This window comes from Muntiacus reevesi, chromosome 1 (genome assembly GCF_963930625.1).
Source record: "Muntiacus reevesi chromosome 1, mMunRee1.1, whole genome shotgun sequence".
NCBI lineage: Eukaryota > Metazoa > Chordata > Mammalia > Artiodactyla > Cervidae > Muntiacus > Muntiacus reevesi.
Genome location: NC_089249.1, coordinates 77,059,914 through 77,075,020, shown reverse-complemented (window position 1 = coordinate 77,075,020; position 15,107 = coordinate 77,059,914).

The window sequence follows — 15,107 nt, the reverse complement described above, 5'->3', positions numbered from 1 at the left end:
ATGTTGGACTAGTGCAATCATCTTTACAAACTTGGTTTTATTGTAGTGTCTCAGGGGCCACTGAGAAAATTCCATAGATAGGGTTTCAATTTCCACCTTTTCCTCACTCTATCTCCCCTGTCTATCTAATATTACATATTATACTGTGGTCATAAAAGAAGTTTGAAAACTCATGAATAAGGCAAGGGCCCTTTTCAGCACATAATTTCTTTTCTTTTTTTTCAGCCCACAATTTCTGTTCAGCATACTCTTTGTTGGCCATTCTGAAAACCTAATGACCATAATTTGTTGAATTAAACATTCAGAAAACTAAGATCATGGCATCCAGTCCCATCAGTTCATGGCAAATAGATGGGAAAAAAGATGGAAACAGTGACAGACTTTATTTTCTTGGACTCCAAAATCACTGCGGACAATGACTGCAGCCATGAAATTAAAAGACGCTTGCTACTTGAAAGAAAAGCTATGACAAAACTAGACTGCATATTAAAAAGCAGAGACGTCACTTTTCTCTAAAGGTCTATACAGTCAAACCTATGGTTTTTCCAGTAGTCATGTATGGCTGTGAGAGTTGGACTATAAAGAAAGCTGAGCACCGAAGAACTGATGCTTTTGAACTGTGGTGTTGGAGAAGACTCTTGAGAGTCCCCAGTCAACCGTAAAGGAAATCAACCCTGAATATTCATTAGAAGGACTAATGCTGAAACTGAAGCTCCAGTACTTTGGCCACCTGCTGAGAAGAACGGACTCTTGGAAAAGACCCTGATGCTAGTAAAGATTGAGGGCAGGAGGAGAAGGGGGTGACAGAGAATGAAATGGTTGGATGGTATCATCTACTTGATGGACATGAGTTTGAACAAACTCTGGGAGATAATGAAAGATAGGGAAGCCTGGAGTGCTGCAGTCCATGGGGTTACCAAGAGTCAGACACGGCTTGTTCAGTCGAAGCAACAGAACAATAACAACAACATAACTTGTTGACTCAAGATTCCGAGTCTGGCCTAGGAACTTGAACTCCTGCTCTGCCGGCTCACTCATTTGATAAACATTTATTAAGGGTCTTCTATAGACCAAGGACTAAAGGTCCAGCTTTTGTTCTGTTGGGCCTCTCGATCATGTGGGGGTATAACAAGTTACCATGAACTTATATCAGTGAGTGATGAGAGCTGTGGCAAGGTCAGAACACGGTGCTGTGGGGGTAAGAGGAGAAGTCAGGGCCCCTGCAGGCCTGTCCCTGGGGGCTATGTGGGGTTGCAAAAGAAGAAATGGGCCTCCAGGAGTTCAAAATTTCAGGGGGTCTCAAACTTCTCACAAGAGTTGTACAAAATAAAAGTCATTATGAGAGAACAAGAATACATGACTATTTACAAGATAAGCTCAGGGTCTTTCTACTCCTCCATCTTGGCCCCTCTCAGTTCTGAATGCTGGGAAGTTCAAGATCAAGGCACTAGGTTGATGACCTTCTGGTGAGGGCCCTTTTCCTGATTCATATCTGGCAACTTCTTGCTGTGTTCTTTTGTGGTGGAAGGGGCCATTACTACTTATAAGAAAATAATCTGAAATGCAGACATAGAAAGATCAGCAGAAATATTTATTACAGGAATATTTATAAAATGGAAAAAAAATGTAAAGAAACTAAATATTCCACAACAGGAGAATGGCTAAATTACTTGCAGTGGAACCACTGTTGCTTATTGCCCAGTCACTAAGTCATGTCTGACTCTTCGTGACCCCTTGAACTGCAGCACAGCAGGTTCCCCATCCTCCACTATCTCCCAGAGTTTGCTCAAAGAGTGGAACTGTACAGTGCACTAATACACAGTCTTAAAAAATGAATTTGAAGGAGGATTCTTAGCAATTTGGGGGAAATGTCTATGATATGATTGAAGTGAAATAAGCAGGTACAAACTGGTCCCTAAATAGTAAGAGCCATCTATGTTAAAAATTCATCGACTATGGCATCAAAATAAATAAAACACTTAGTAATTTAACAAAATATAGCAAAAAAGTGCAACAATTTACACTGAAAATTCCAAAATGTCATTGAAAGAAACAAAAGAAGACCTACATAAATGGAAAAATACCTGTGTTCATGGATTGTCAGACTTAATAAGATCACAGTACTCTCCAAATTACTTTGCCAACAAAGGTCCGTCTAGTCAAGGTTATGGTTTTTCCAGTACTCATGTATGGATGTGGGAGTTGGACTGTAAAGAAGGCAGAGCGCCGAGGAATTGCTTTTGAACTGTGGTGTTGGAGAAGACTCTTGAGAGTCCCTTGGACTGCAAGGAGATCCAAGCTGTCCATCCTAAAGGAGATCAGTCCTGGGTATTCACTGGAAGGACTGATGCTGAAACTGAAGCTCCAATACTTTGGCCACCTGATGCGAAGAGCTGACTCATTGGAAAAGACCCTGATGCTGGGAAAGATTGAGGGCAGGAGAAGGGGACGACAGAGGATGAGATGGTTGGATGGCGTCACCAACCCAACGGACATGAGTTTGGGTAAACTCCAGAGTTCATGATGGACAGGGAGGCCTGGCGTGCTGCAGTCCGTGGGGTTGCAAAGGGTCGGACTCAACTGAGCGACTAAACTAAACTGAACTGACTCTCCAAATTGGTCTACAGATTTAGCACAATCTCTCTCAAAATCCTAGCAGGATTTTTGCATCAGTTGACAAGTTGATTTGATAATTCAAGTGGAAATGCCAGGGGTCCTTTTTCTTAAAAATGAGCGAAGTTGAAGGACTAACACTTCTTAATTTCCAAACTTACTACAAAGTTATAATCATCAAGTCTGTGGTTCTGGCACAGCCTTGATATAAAGATCAATAGAATAGAAGTGAGGGTCCAGAAACAAATCCATACATTTATGGACAATTAATTTTCCATGAGAATGCAAAGATGATTTAATGAGGAGAGAAAAGTCTTTTCAACAAATGATACTAAGACAATGGGATAGCCACATGCCAAAAAATGAAGTTGGACCCCTACCTCACCTCATGTGCAAAAATTAACTCAAAATGAATCAAAAACCTAAAGTTAGAGTGAAACCTCTAAAACTCTTAAAGTGTAGATGTAAATTTTCATAACTGTGGATTAAACAATAGTTTCTTAGATGTGAATCCAAAGGTACAAGCAATCAAAGAAAAAAATAGATAAATTGGACTTCATTAAAGTTAAAACTTTTGTGCTCCAAAAGACACCATAAAGAAGTAAAAAGAAGTTTCCCCGGTGGCCTAGGGGCTAGGATTCCACCATAGCCTGGGGTTCAATCCCTGGTCAGGGAAGTGAGATCCCACAAGTGTTGCAACACAGCTGGAAAAAAAAAGAAAAAAAGTAAAACATTTCTCTACAGGATGGAAGAAAATATTTGTAAATTTAAAAATGGGTAAAAGATTTGGATACATATTTCTCCAAAGAAGATTTGCAAATGGCTAATAAGCTCGTGAAAAGATACCCAACATCACTAGTTATCAGAGAAACACAAATGGGAACCACAATGTGGTATCATTTCACACATGGTAGGAAAATTGTAATTTAAGACTTTTTTTAAAAATGTGGACCATTTTAAAAATCTTTACTGAATTTTCTGCAGTATTCCTTCTGTTTTATGTTTTGGTATTTTGGCCATGAGGCATGTGGGATATTAGTTCCCCACCCGAGGATTGAACCTGTGCCCCCTGCATTGGGAGCACAGAGTTTTAACTACTAGATCATCAGGGAAGTCCTGGATAATTGTAATTTTTGAAATAAACAATAACAAGTGTTGGTGAGGATGTGAAGAAATTGGAAATCTCATACACTGCTGGTGGGAAGGTAAAATAGTGCAACTGCCTTGGGAAACAGTTTGAAAGTTCCTCCAAAAGTTAAATGTAGAATTACTGTATGATCCAGCAATCCTGCTCTTAGGTATACACCCAAGACAACTGGAGACATAGGTCTGTACAAAACTTGTACACAAATGTTCATAGAAGCACTGTTTATAATAATAGTTTAAAAGTGGAAAAAATCCAAATGTCTTTCAACTGATGAACAGATAAACAAAATATGGTAAATTCACAGTGGAATATCATTCAGTCATCAAAAGGAATAAAGTATTGCTACATTATACAACATGGATAAACTATGAAAATATACTAAGTGAAAGAAACCAGACAGAAAAGACCACATACTATTTAATTCCATTTACATGCCATGTCTGAGTAGGCAAATCCACTGACATAGGTCAATTGGGAAGAGGAAAATGGAGTGACAACTAATGGACACAGGGTTTCTTTTGGGGTTGATGACATGTTCTGGAATCAGTGGTGATGGCTAAACTTGGGAACATACTAAACTCACTGAACTGTACACTTTAAAAGGGTAAATTTGATGGTATGTGAATTATCTTTTTAAAAAATTCATATATACAGTAAAAGAACAAGAGAAGAATGCTAACATGTTGTAGGCAGTCGTTCTGAGATGAAAGAATGGTGGGTGTGTCCCTTTCTTTTATAACTTTTTTCTGAATTTCAGTTTTACTACAATTAACCTATTTTATCAGGAAAAATAACTTTAAAACAGCAAATGGGTACAAATCAGAGTTCCTTGATGCTAAGAAACTTGGTATGAATATAAGGAGAAATATGATTGGAGGAGGGGATGGCTACCCACTCCAATGTTCTTGCCTGCAGAATCCCATGGACAGAGGCGCCTAGCAGGCTAATGTCCCTGGGATCGCAAAGAGTCGGACACAACTGAGCAACTAACACTTTCACTTTTTACATGATTGGTAACAGGGGGATCTTCAAGAGGAGGTGACTGTGGCTCTGAGATGACCGACACTTGAATTCCTTTCTAAATTTCTGGAGCAGAATGAAATCCTAAAAACTAGGTATTAGATTACTTTTCTTTACTCTAAGTCTGCACAATGTCATAAAAGTCATACTCTGCTAACAAATACCTTTGGTGCATAAACTTGTGTAACATTTTCCTCTACCTTTTCTCATTTATTTATTTATTCTATTACTGAACTACAAGATTGAGGGACAAGAAAGAATTTGTGGTTGCAACTACAGCATGGGGATTTTTTAAAAGTTGGTATCACAAATACTGACAATGTTTATCTAGTATAATGTGTGTGTGTGTGCACTTTGTGCTGCAAGGCTTTCAGGATATTATTTCTCCCACCAGGGATTGAACCAATAGTCCTCCAGTAGTGAAAGTGAGGAGTCCTAACCACTGGACCACCAGGGAATTCCCTAACATAATATTATTTTTCTGTCTGTCTCTTAGAGTTTTTCTTTAGGCTGATAGTATTTCCTAATCTTCAGGCCTAGGCAGTTTCTAATTTTCCTACTCCATTAACCATTTGGAATTTATAACAATAAAAATAATACAATTTCTTGCGTAGAGTGCTCTGCTATTTAAAAATAGTGGATTTTATTTAAAACAGTGGTTTACAGTTTGAAATATCTTCACAAACATCAGTATATTTCATTCTCAGCCCAATCCCATGTTGTATGTAAATTTCCCTATTTGTAAGTAGGTAACCTGAGGGCCAGTCGGCACAGAAAAAGGAAATAGAATGGTCTCCACCATAGGCGGTTGTTCTTTGACGCAGTTTAGTGTGTGTTTTGCTTAACAAACATTTCTCTTTGAATCATCACTGCAGCTGCTTCTCTCCAGTCTGGATCAAGACCTTTCTCTGAGTCCGGCATCACTGTCCCTATACTTCTCCTCTCTGTCTCTCCCTGGCCTCAGCGTCTCCTTCTGTGAAGGGGCTTGAACACCCCAGAGCCTGTCCATGCTGGTTGTGGTGGGGGGTGGGGAGAACGGATGAGGGAGAGAACCACCTAAGAGGTCTTCTTTCCTCTGTAGTGCTTTCTGCCACTTCTAGAGTCAGCCTAGAGGAGTCAAGTTTTCAAGACAGCAGATACTTCCAACTTGGGTTGCTTTTTATATTTAAAAAATGAAATGGAAAAATTTCAGGAAAAATGCCATGGAAAAATTTTGAACGGGGGAAGGATGAAAGACACCAACATGAGTGGGAGTAGAGGCAGGAAAAAGGACTGAGCTGAAAAGAGAAACACCTCTTTCCTTTTTCACTGCTGCCGCAAATATCAAGAAGAAAAACACTGAGAACTGGGACTCTCCCTCTGAACAGAAGCTTAGCTAAGCCTTGGCAAGCAAGAGTCTGAAGGGCGCTCTGAGTCTGGTAGACGCCCCCAGAACTTGAAAGTCTCTGCCGTAGCATTCCCATCTCAGAATGTTCTCCGCCTTAAACAAATGGTGATTTTCTAGCAGGGCACAGTTCAGTGCGGAGTCCAGCGCTCTGCAGGGCCTGTCAGTGCTGGTAATACAGCCTACTCCTGCTACCTGCTGGCTATGTGATGTATTGCATATTAAATCATGAAAAAAGTCAAACCAATGTAAGAAACAAAATCCCTTGAAAATTTGGAAGGACAGACAGCAAAATGTAAAATTTTAATTCTTTCTGCATGGTAGGATTAAGAGGAATTTTCATTTTTAAATGTTTTTATGTTTGTTAAATTGTCTGCAATTAGGTGCCTCATTGTGGGATCAGTTTTTAAGAAAACAATAAAAGTGGTCCTCCAATTTAAAAATTATTATTCTATGACTCATTCTGACTTCACTTTTTAAAATTTATTTACTTTTAATTGGAGGATAATTGCTTTGCAATGTGTTGATTTCTGCCATACATCAACATGAATCAGCTGCAAGTATACACATGTCCCCTTCCTCTTGAACCTTCTTCCCACCTCCCACCCCATCTCACCCCTTTAAGCTGTCACAGAGCACCGGGTTGAGCTCCCTGCATCACACAGCAAATTTCCATTGGCTCTTTATTTTATATATGGCTTTGTTGTTGTTGTTCAGTAGCTTAGTTGTATTTGATACTTTGTGACCTCATGGACTGCAGCACACCAGGCTTCCCTGTCCTTCATTATCTCCTGGAGTTTGTTCAAACTCATGTCCATTGAGTCTATGATGCCATCCAACCATCTTACCCTCTTTCATCCCGTTTTCCTGCCCTCAGTCTTTCCCAGCATCAGGGTCATTTCCAATGAGCTGGTTCTTCACATCAGGTGGCCAAAGTATTGGAGCTTCAGCTTTAGTGTCAGTCCTTCCAATGAATATTCAGGCTTGAGTTCACTTAGGGTTGATTGGTTTGATCTCCTTGCAGTCTGAGGGACTCTCAAGACTCTTCTCCAGCACCACACAATTCAAAAGCATTGCTCAGCCTTTTTTATGGTCCAACTCTCACATCTGTATATGACTACTGGGAAAACCATAACTTTGACAAAATGGACCTTTGTCACAAGTGATATCTTTGCTTTTTAATATGCTGTCCAGGTTTGTCGTAGCTTTTTTCCAAGGAGCAAATGTCTTAATTTCATGGCTGCAGTCAATGTTAGCAGTGACTTCAGAGCTCAAGAAATTGAAATCTGTCACTACTTCCACATTTCCCCCTTCTATTTGCCATTAAATGATGGGAACAGATGCCATGATCTTAGTTTTTTGAATGTTGAGTTTTAAACCAGCTTTTTCACTCTCCTCTTTTATCCTCATCAAGAGGCTCTTTCGTTCCTCTTCACTTTCTTCCACTAGAGTGGCATCATCTTTATATATCTGTGGTTGTTGATATTTCTCCCAGCAGTCTTGATTCCAGCTTGTGATTCAACCAGCCCAGCATTTCACGTGATGTACTCTGCATAGAAGTTAAATAATCAGGGTGACAATATACAGCCTTGACATACTCCTTTCCCAATTTTGAACCAGTCTGTTGTTCCATGTAAGGTTCAAACTGTTACTTGTTGACCTGCACATAAGTTTCTCAGGAGACTGGTAAGGTTATCTGGTAAACCATATCTTAAGAATTTTCCACAGTTTGTTGTGATCCACACAGTCACATATCATGCAAGAATGGATATGATAAAGGACAGAAATGGTAAGGACCTAACAGAACCAGAAGAGATTGAGACAAGGTGGCAAGAATACACAGAAATATACAAAAAAAAAAAAAAAAAAAGGTCTTAATGGATAACCATGATGGTATGGTCACCCACCTACAGCTGGACATCCTGAAGTGTGAAGTCAAGTGGACCTTAGGAAGCATCACTATGAACAAAGCTAGTGGAGGTGATGGAATTCCAGCTTAGCTATTTCAAAATAATGCTAAAAACTGATGCTGTTTAAGTGCTGCATTCAATATGTCAGCAAATTTTGAAAACCCAGCAGCAGCCAGAGGACTGGAAAACAAAGAAGGGCAATGCCAACGAATGTTCAAACTACCATACAATTGTGTTCATTTCCCATGCATATAAGGTTATGTCCAAAATTCTTCAAGCTAGGCTTCAGCAGTCTGAAGTTCTTGTACCAAGAACTTCCAGATGTACAAGCTGGATTTAGAAAAGGCAGAGTAACCAGTGATCAAATTGCCAACATTCGTTAGATCATAAAGAAAGCAAGAGAATTCTGGAAAGACATCTATTTCTGCTTTACTATGCAAGAGCCTTTGACTGTGTAGATCACAGCTGGAATACTATACAGACCTGGAAAAGAATGAAGTTTAATGTCATGCACTAATAGGAACAGATGCTCACAACATATTATTAGGTTAAAAAAAGCAAAGTAGGGGACAGTTTGTATAATATGATCTCAAATAGAGTTTAAAAAGAATATATACCTGATGTATATTTCTATTTATCTGCATTCTTGTAGTTTCTTTAAAACTTTCTGGGCATTTTATAGAAGAAAATTAGCAATAGTTTAATTGCTCCAGGAGGAGGTAAGAAGAAGGAAGGATTTTACTTTTCATTTTATTCCTTTGTTTGTAGTTTAATTCTTTTTTATTCTGTTCATGCATTAATTTTGTTGTATTTTGTGATAAAAATAAGCAGAACACTGACTTGTATGCATTTATGGTATTTGTGTTCTTAAGATCAGGTGATCCGTTAGAATCAATCAATCAGTATCTATGTTTTGATTGATTCTGTTCCCTTTGACACTTCTTCCCCTTACCAATGGTAAGGACTAAAATATATTGAGTTCATTATATGAGTCAGTTTGTTACTTTTGTTGCTAAGTAATATCCAACTCTTCTGACCCCATGAACTGGAGCCCACCAAGCTCCTCTGTCCATGGGATTTTCCAGGCAAGAATACTGGAGTGGGCTGCTATTTCCTTCTCCAATATGAGTCAGGCTCAGTTCTAATTATTGATGTTGTTATCCTCATTTTCAGATGAAAACAATGAAGAGAAGGTAAGTTGCCTAATGTTATCCAGCTGGTAGGTTGCCTGAGATTTATCTCCAGACACTCAAATTCCAGAGCCTGTGAAATTCTAACATTATGCCCTGCCTTTTGGTTAAGCTTGCAGAAATTAAAGAAAGAAGACCTCAATTTTATCTATCTATTCAGTCAACATTTTCTGAATGCCTACTATATGTCATGTGAGAAAGCTGTTAAATTTGGAGGAGGTGGTGACTTCCTGGAGGAAGAACAATGGATGCATTATAATGTCTCTGATGTAGCTAATGAAATTGAGTTGCTGTAACAATGGTGGCCCACTGGAGCAGCAACCTTCGTAGCCTTAACTGCAAGAAGGCACTGTAGAGGACTCTTGCTGCGAATGGCCACTTCCTCCTCGTGCCTTTGCTGGTCCTCTGCAGGCTGGTGATACAAAGGAGCCTACCCTCAGAGAGGTTCAGGCTATCAGGACACTCCTGTGCTAGTTTTACAAGTGGATCTGCTGTTGGAGGGAAAACAGCCACCAATATAGGGAAGTTGAGAAGTGGAAAAACATATTTCTCTAAGTTATTTGTTAACACACATTAAAGATTGACCTAACTCATTAATGAGGGAACTAGAAGAAGACAAAGGTGCTGCTTTGAAGAGCATTTGAGAAACAGGGAATTTATATAGTCAATAAACAAAAGGAATACTGAAATAAGACTGCTAATTTAGATATGATTGGTCAATTTTCCAGGACAATAGAACCAAAATACCTTTGTGGTTAATTTCTCTATTGGGCAATAAAACCCTATTGTTTTATCAACTTTAGCAAGTTAACCACTAACCATGGTTGTGGTGGTTTAGTCACTAAGTTGTATCTGACTCTTTTAAGGCCCCGTGGACTGTAGCCCGCCAGGTTCCTCTGTCCATGGCATTTCTCAGGCAAGCATACTGGAATGGGTTGCCAGTTCCTTTCCCAGGGGATCTTCCCAACCTAAGGATCAAACTCAGGTCTCCTTCATTGCAGGTGGATTCTTTACCGACTGAGCCTCCAGGGAAGACTAACCACTAGCTATACAGGACTGTAAATGTTTTATGTTTTTTGATTGTAGATTATTTATCAAATATACTTCAACATCAAAGTTACAATCTCCAAGAGAAACAGTTGAGTGTCAAGCAAACTTCTAGACAGTCCACTAGAGCAACACCAAAAATACCCCAAACTAACAAAAACCCCAATAATCAAAACGACTCTGGGCAACGCTATGGACAATGCTAGCCAAGGTCTTCTGTCCATAGTATTCTCCAGGCAAGAATACCGGAGTGGGTTGCCATGCCCTCCTCCAGGGGATCTTCCTGACCCAGGAACCGAACCCATGTCTCTTATGTCTCCTGCAAAGGCAGGAGGGTTCTTTACCACTAGCACCACCTGGGAAGCCCTAATGAACAAAACAAAACAAAACAAAAAGAAGCAATCTTGATTTTACCTCTTCTAAGTTTGGAGGAATTATTCTTCTACAGAAGGGAAGAACTTATCTAACTCTAGAGATGAGCTACCTGGGTTACTTACTAACAATTTAGTAACTTTCTTTAGATATTAATTTCTTCATCCATAAAATGGAAATGATACTGTGAGAGTATTTATACCTGTCAAGTGGCAGAATATAAAGCAATAATTTGGTGCTTGCTTTTTTATATTTGCTTTTTATTTTTAAAATTTTTGCCTGTGCTGAGACTTCGTTGCTGCATGCAGGCTTTCTTTAATTATGGCAAGTGGGGACTACTCTTCATTGCAGTGCACTGGTTTCTCATTGCAGGGGCTTCCGTAGTTGCAGCTCGCTGGCCCTAGAGCGCAACCTCACTAGTTGTGGCACATGGACTTAGTTGCCCCGTAGCATGTGAGATCTTTCCGACCAGAGATCGAACCTGCAGAGATCCCCTGCATTGGCAGGCAGATTCTTAACCACTGAACCACCAGGGAAGTCCAGGGACTTAACTTTTTAAAATTATTCACATTTGAGTCTGAGAATGGTTGATTAATACCTGCAAATCTTCTTACTTCTGGGCTTAAATTTGAGCCCCGTGAGACTGAGAGTGAGACTATGTACAAAGTCGAGTTAGATCCGACCAAGGCTGGCTTGAAGGAGAACAGAAGCAGGAATTTGAGAGAGCAAGCCTGAGGTCCAGGAGCATGAGAAGGGATGATAAAAATGAGGACTCGGGAACTCAAGAAATTTGCAGAGGTCAAAAACACAGTTTTTAAAAAAAATTTATTTTATTGAAACAGAGCTTATTTATAATGTTGTATTAATTTCTGCTGTATAGCAAAGTGACTCAGTTACACACATATATACATTCTTTAACACATTCTTTTCCATTATGAGTTATCACAGGCTGTTGAACATAGTTCCTTATGCTATACAGTAGGACTTTGCTGTTTATCCGTCCTACATGTAACAGTCTGCATCTACTAACACCAAACTCCCAATCCTTCCCTCCCCAGCCCTCCTCCCCCTTGGCAACCACAAATCTATTCTCTATGTCCATGAGTCTACTTCTGTTTCATAGGTAAGTTCATTTGTGTCATATTTTAGACTTCACATATGGTATTTGTCTTTCACTTTCTGACTGCACTTAGTTTGATAATCTCTATATTCATCTATGTTGCTGCAAATGGCATTATTTCATTCCTTTTATGACTGAGTAATATTCCATTGTATATATGTAACACACCTCTATCTGTTCATCTGTAGATGGACATTTAAGTTGCTTCTATGTCTTGGCTATTGTGAACAGTGCTGCAAAGAATTATAATTCTCAAATTATAGTTTTCTCTGGATATTTGCCCAGGAGTGGGATTGCTAGATCATTTGGTAACTCTATTTTTAGTTTTTTGAGGACTCTCCATAGTGTTTTCCATAGTGGCTGCACCACAGAAACACAATTTAAATGGCCCACTTGGACTTTCCTGGTGGTCCAGTGGCTAAGACTTCTCACTCCCAATGCAGGGGGCCCAGGTTCAATCCCTGCTCCAAGAACTAGATCCTGCATGCTACAGCTAAAGATCTTGCATGCCACAATGAAGATGGAGGATCCTGAGTGGCACAACTAAGACTCAGCACAGCCAAAAAAGAAGGCCCACTGGAATACAACCATGAAGTGACTCTGACAAACAGAATGGGTAGGTAACATGGTTAGTAATATGTGAAATATAAATCTTAAAAAATATAAATCTTGTTAAATCTTGGTAACCATGGAAATAGCTTCTAGATATTTGTTTTTTGTTGTTGTTGTTGTTGTTCTCTGCACTTTCCATCATTTTATTTTACCCTCATCTACCTCTGAGATTGGAGAAAGAAATGGCCATCCACTCCACTATTCTTGCCTGGGAAATCCCATGGACAGAGGAATCTGATGGGCTACAGTCCATGGGGTCACTAAGAGTCAAGCCCAACTCAGCAACTGAGCATGCACCTCTAAGATAGGAGAGGTGTTAGTTCACTAAACTGAGCACTTTATAAGGTGAAGACCTTCATAAGTTCATTTACTGAGTTGCTCAAACAGTTCTCTATATCCTGAAGCCCTTCAGAAAAGATGGGTTTCAGAAAAGCCCTACTCTGGCCCCACCCCCACCTTAAGGAAAGAGGTGGTTGGCAAACCTGAGCATTTGCCAGGTTGAGGTGAGGACAAGACATCCCCACTGCAGTCTTCCAAGATCTTTTAGAGTCAGCAAGCTGCCCCCTCTGGACATCTTCACTTTTAATTTCCAGGTTCTGATCAGTACTGAAGTGGGCTTTGTGGGGTCCACTTCTCAAGAGCCCCACATTAAGGGGCTGGCGTGACAAACAGGGAACAGGGCTGGGCAGCCTGCGATGAGGCACAGTCAGGGCTCCATGTGGCATCTGAGGCATGGTGGTGATCTCTTCATATTCTCCACAGAGATGGAAATAGAGTGAGACAGAAATATAGAGAGGGACACCCTCACTGTTTAGACAGACCCTAGCCCCACGAGGGGCCCCTCTGTTCTTGAAGAGTGTGGCTAATGCAAGGATGAGTGGATCTAATGAGTCTCAGCTCTTTCCCATCTTGTTCTCCCCTTTTCTAACCCTTTTCTAACTTGAACCAACTGTTATAACAATGAACATCATTCCTAGTGTGCCTTTCACTTGGTAGAAGGCTGCTGCATCACCCTCACCCCAGCCAGCCCCTTTGGGCAGGTGTGGTGCACATTTGACAGTTACAGACACTGAAGCTCCGGGAGCTTGGCAGAGCCTCATATGAAGTCAGCATCTGGAGAAGGATTCCTGATTCATGGTCCAGAGGTTTTCCCATTAGGCCACGTGGCCTCATGCCCCCTTCAGATTGGCAGGTCCCTGCAAGGGCAGGGACCACATCTTCCCCTTCCTTCCCACCCTTGACTCTAACCACAGTACAAACACTGTTCAGAGTACACGGAGGTGTCCTGAGAGGAAATCATGTCTTTCCCCAAGGCTGAGTCCCCCAGGTTCACCCCCCACAATGTCCTGCAGGGCGACCAGGATCCAGCCCCTCAAAGGGCTTGAGCCTGGGTTAGAAAAAAAGGGAGGCCTGGGGGCTCCCAAGCAGGAGGACAAGGGTGAGAGCCATCTGAGAAGGAGCACGAGACCGCCCTGCAACGTCTGCTGAAGACAGTGCTGCAGGGAGACAGGGAGGTGGGGAAGCGGTTGGGTGTGAATGTAAATTCTACTGGAAGGAGAGGGAAGCCCCGCCACGCACACCTGGTCCCTCTCTGCTATGCCCCCTAAAGTACCATTTTGCCAACTCCTCCAGCCCTCCATGCAACAATCCCGTAGAAAACTGGGCCCCTGCTTGCCATCACCAAAGATCCAGCAAACTAATCAGCTGAATGAGCCTGGAAGGTGGAGGCTGAGCCTGGGGTATCAGGGAAAGAGGTGTCGGAACTCCAGGCTCATCCTAGATGATTCCACTTCATCCTGGTTGGTAGGCAGTGAGAATGGCAAAGGCCTGTCCTCAAAAGATGCTAGAAAAGATACCATCTCAAGCCTGAGCAAACTTACCCCTTTCTTATCTCGCAGTGTCTTTCTGGGAGAACTGAGAATGAGCGTGACCTTGAGCAAACTAAACACAGTTTGGTTATTCAGGGTATATTTATTCCTGCTCTGTTCCTTTCTCATTCCGTACTCAAAAGGTTCTTTGGCATCTATCACAGTTTTAACCCTCCCTCCTTGCCAAACTCAGCCTTTTACAAATTTATACACCAGAGACTTCCAAACCACGACTCAGAAGTGATGGGAGAGAGGTGAGCTGGAGAATAGAGACACAACCATTGGCTGTGGAGCCTTTTTATGCTCCCTCTCTGTGGGAGGCTGTTTGTGCTGGGCTGAAGCCAGTCAGATGCACGGGATCAGGGTGTCCTGGCAGAGGAGACAGGCAGCTATTTGTCTCTTCTCATTTGTCCCTCTCTCTGGGAAGAAGAGGGAAGAGTTTAGGAAGGGGTGGAGGAATGAGATGACAGTCAATCCAGTCCCTAAAAAGCATCATCCTGGTGGGCACCATGCTGTCAAATATGGCCCCAGGGGAGACCTTGTAGCTGGGGGGCTGACTCCAAAGGTTGAGGAAAGGAATGGAAGAGGAATCAGCTGGAGAAGCAGAACATTCTAGGCTTGAGTCAACAACTGCATTGTGTGGTCTTGGACAAGTCACTTTCCCTTCCACCTGGTAAATGAGGACGCTAATGATGCCAAGGTCCCCTCCAGTTTTTTTTTTTCCCTCTAGTTTTGAAAGTGTAGGATTGGTCATTTGAAGTCATTGATGTTGGGTGGCAGAGGAAAAAGAAGGCCAAGAGGCAATTTGAAGCTTGAAACTTTTC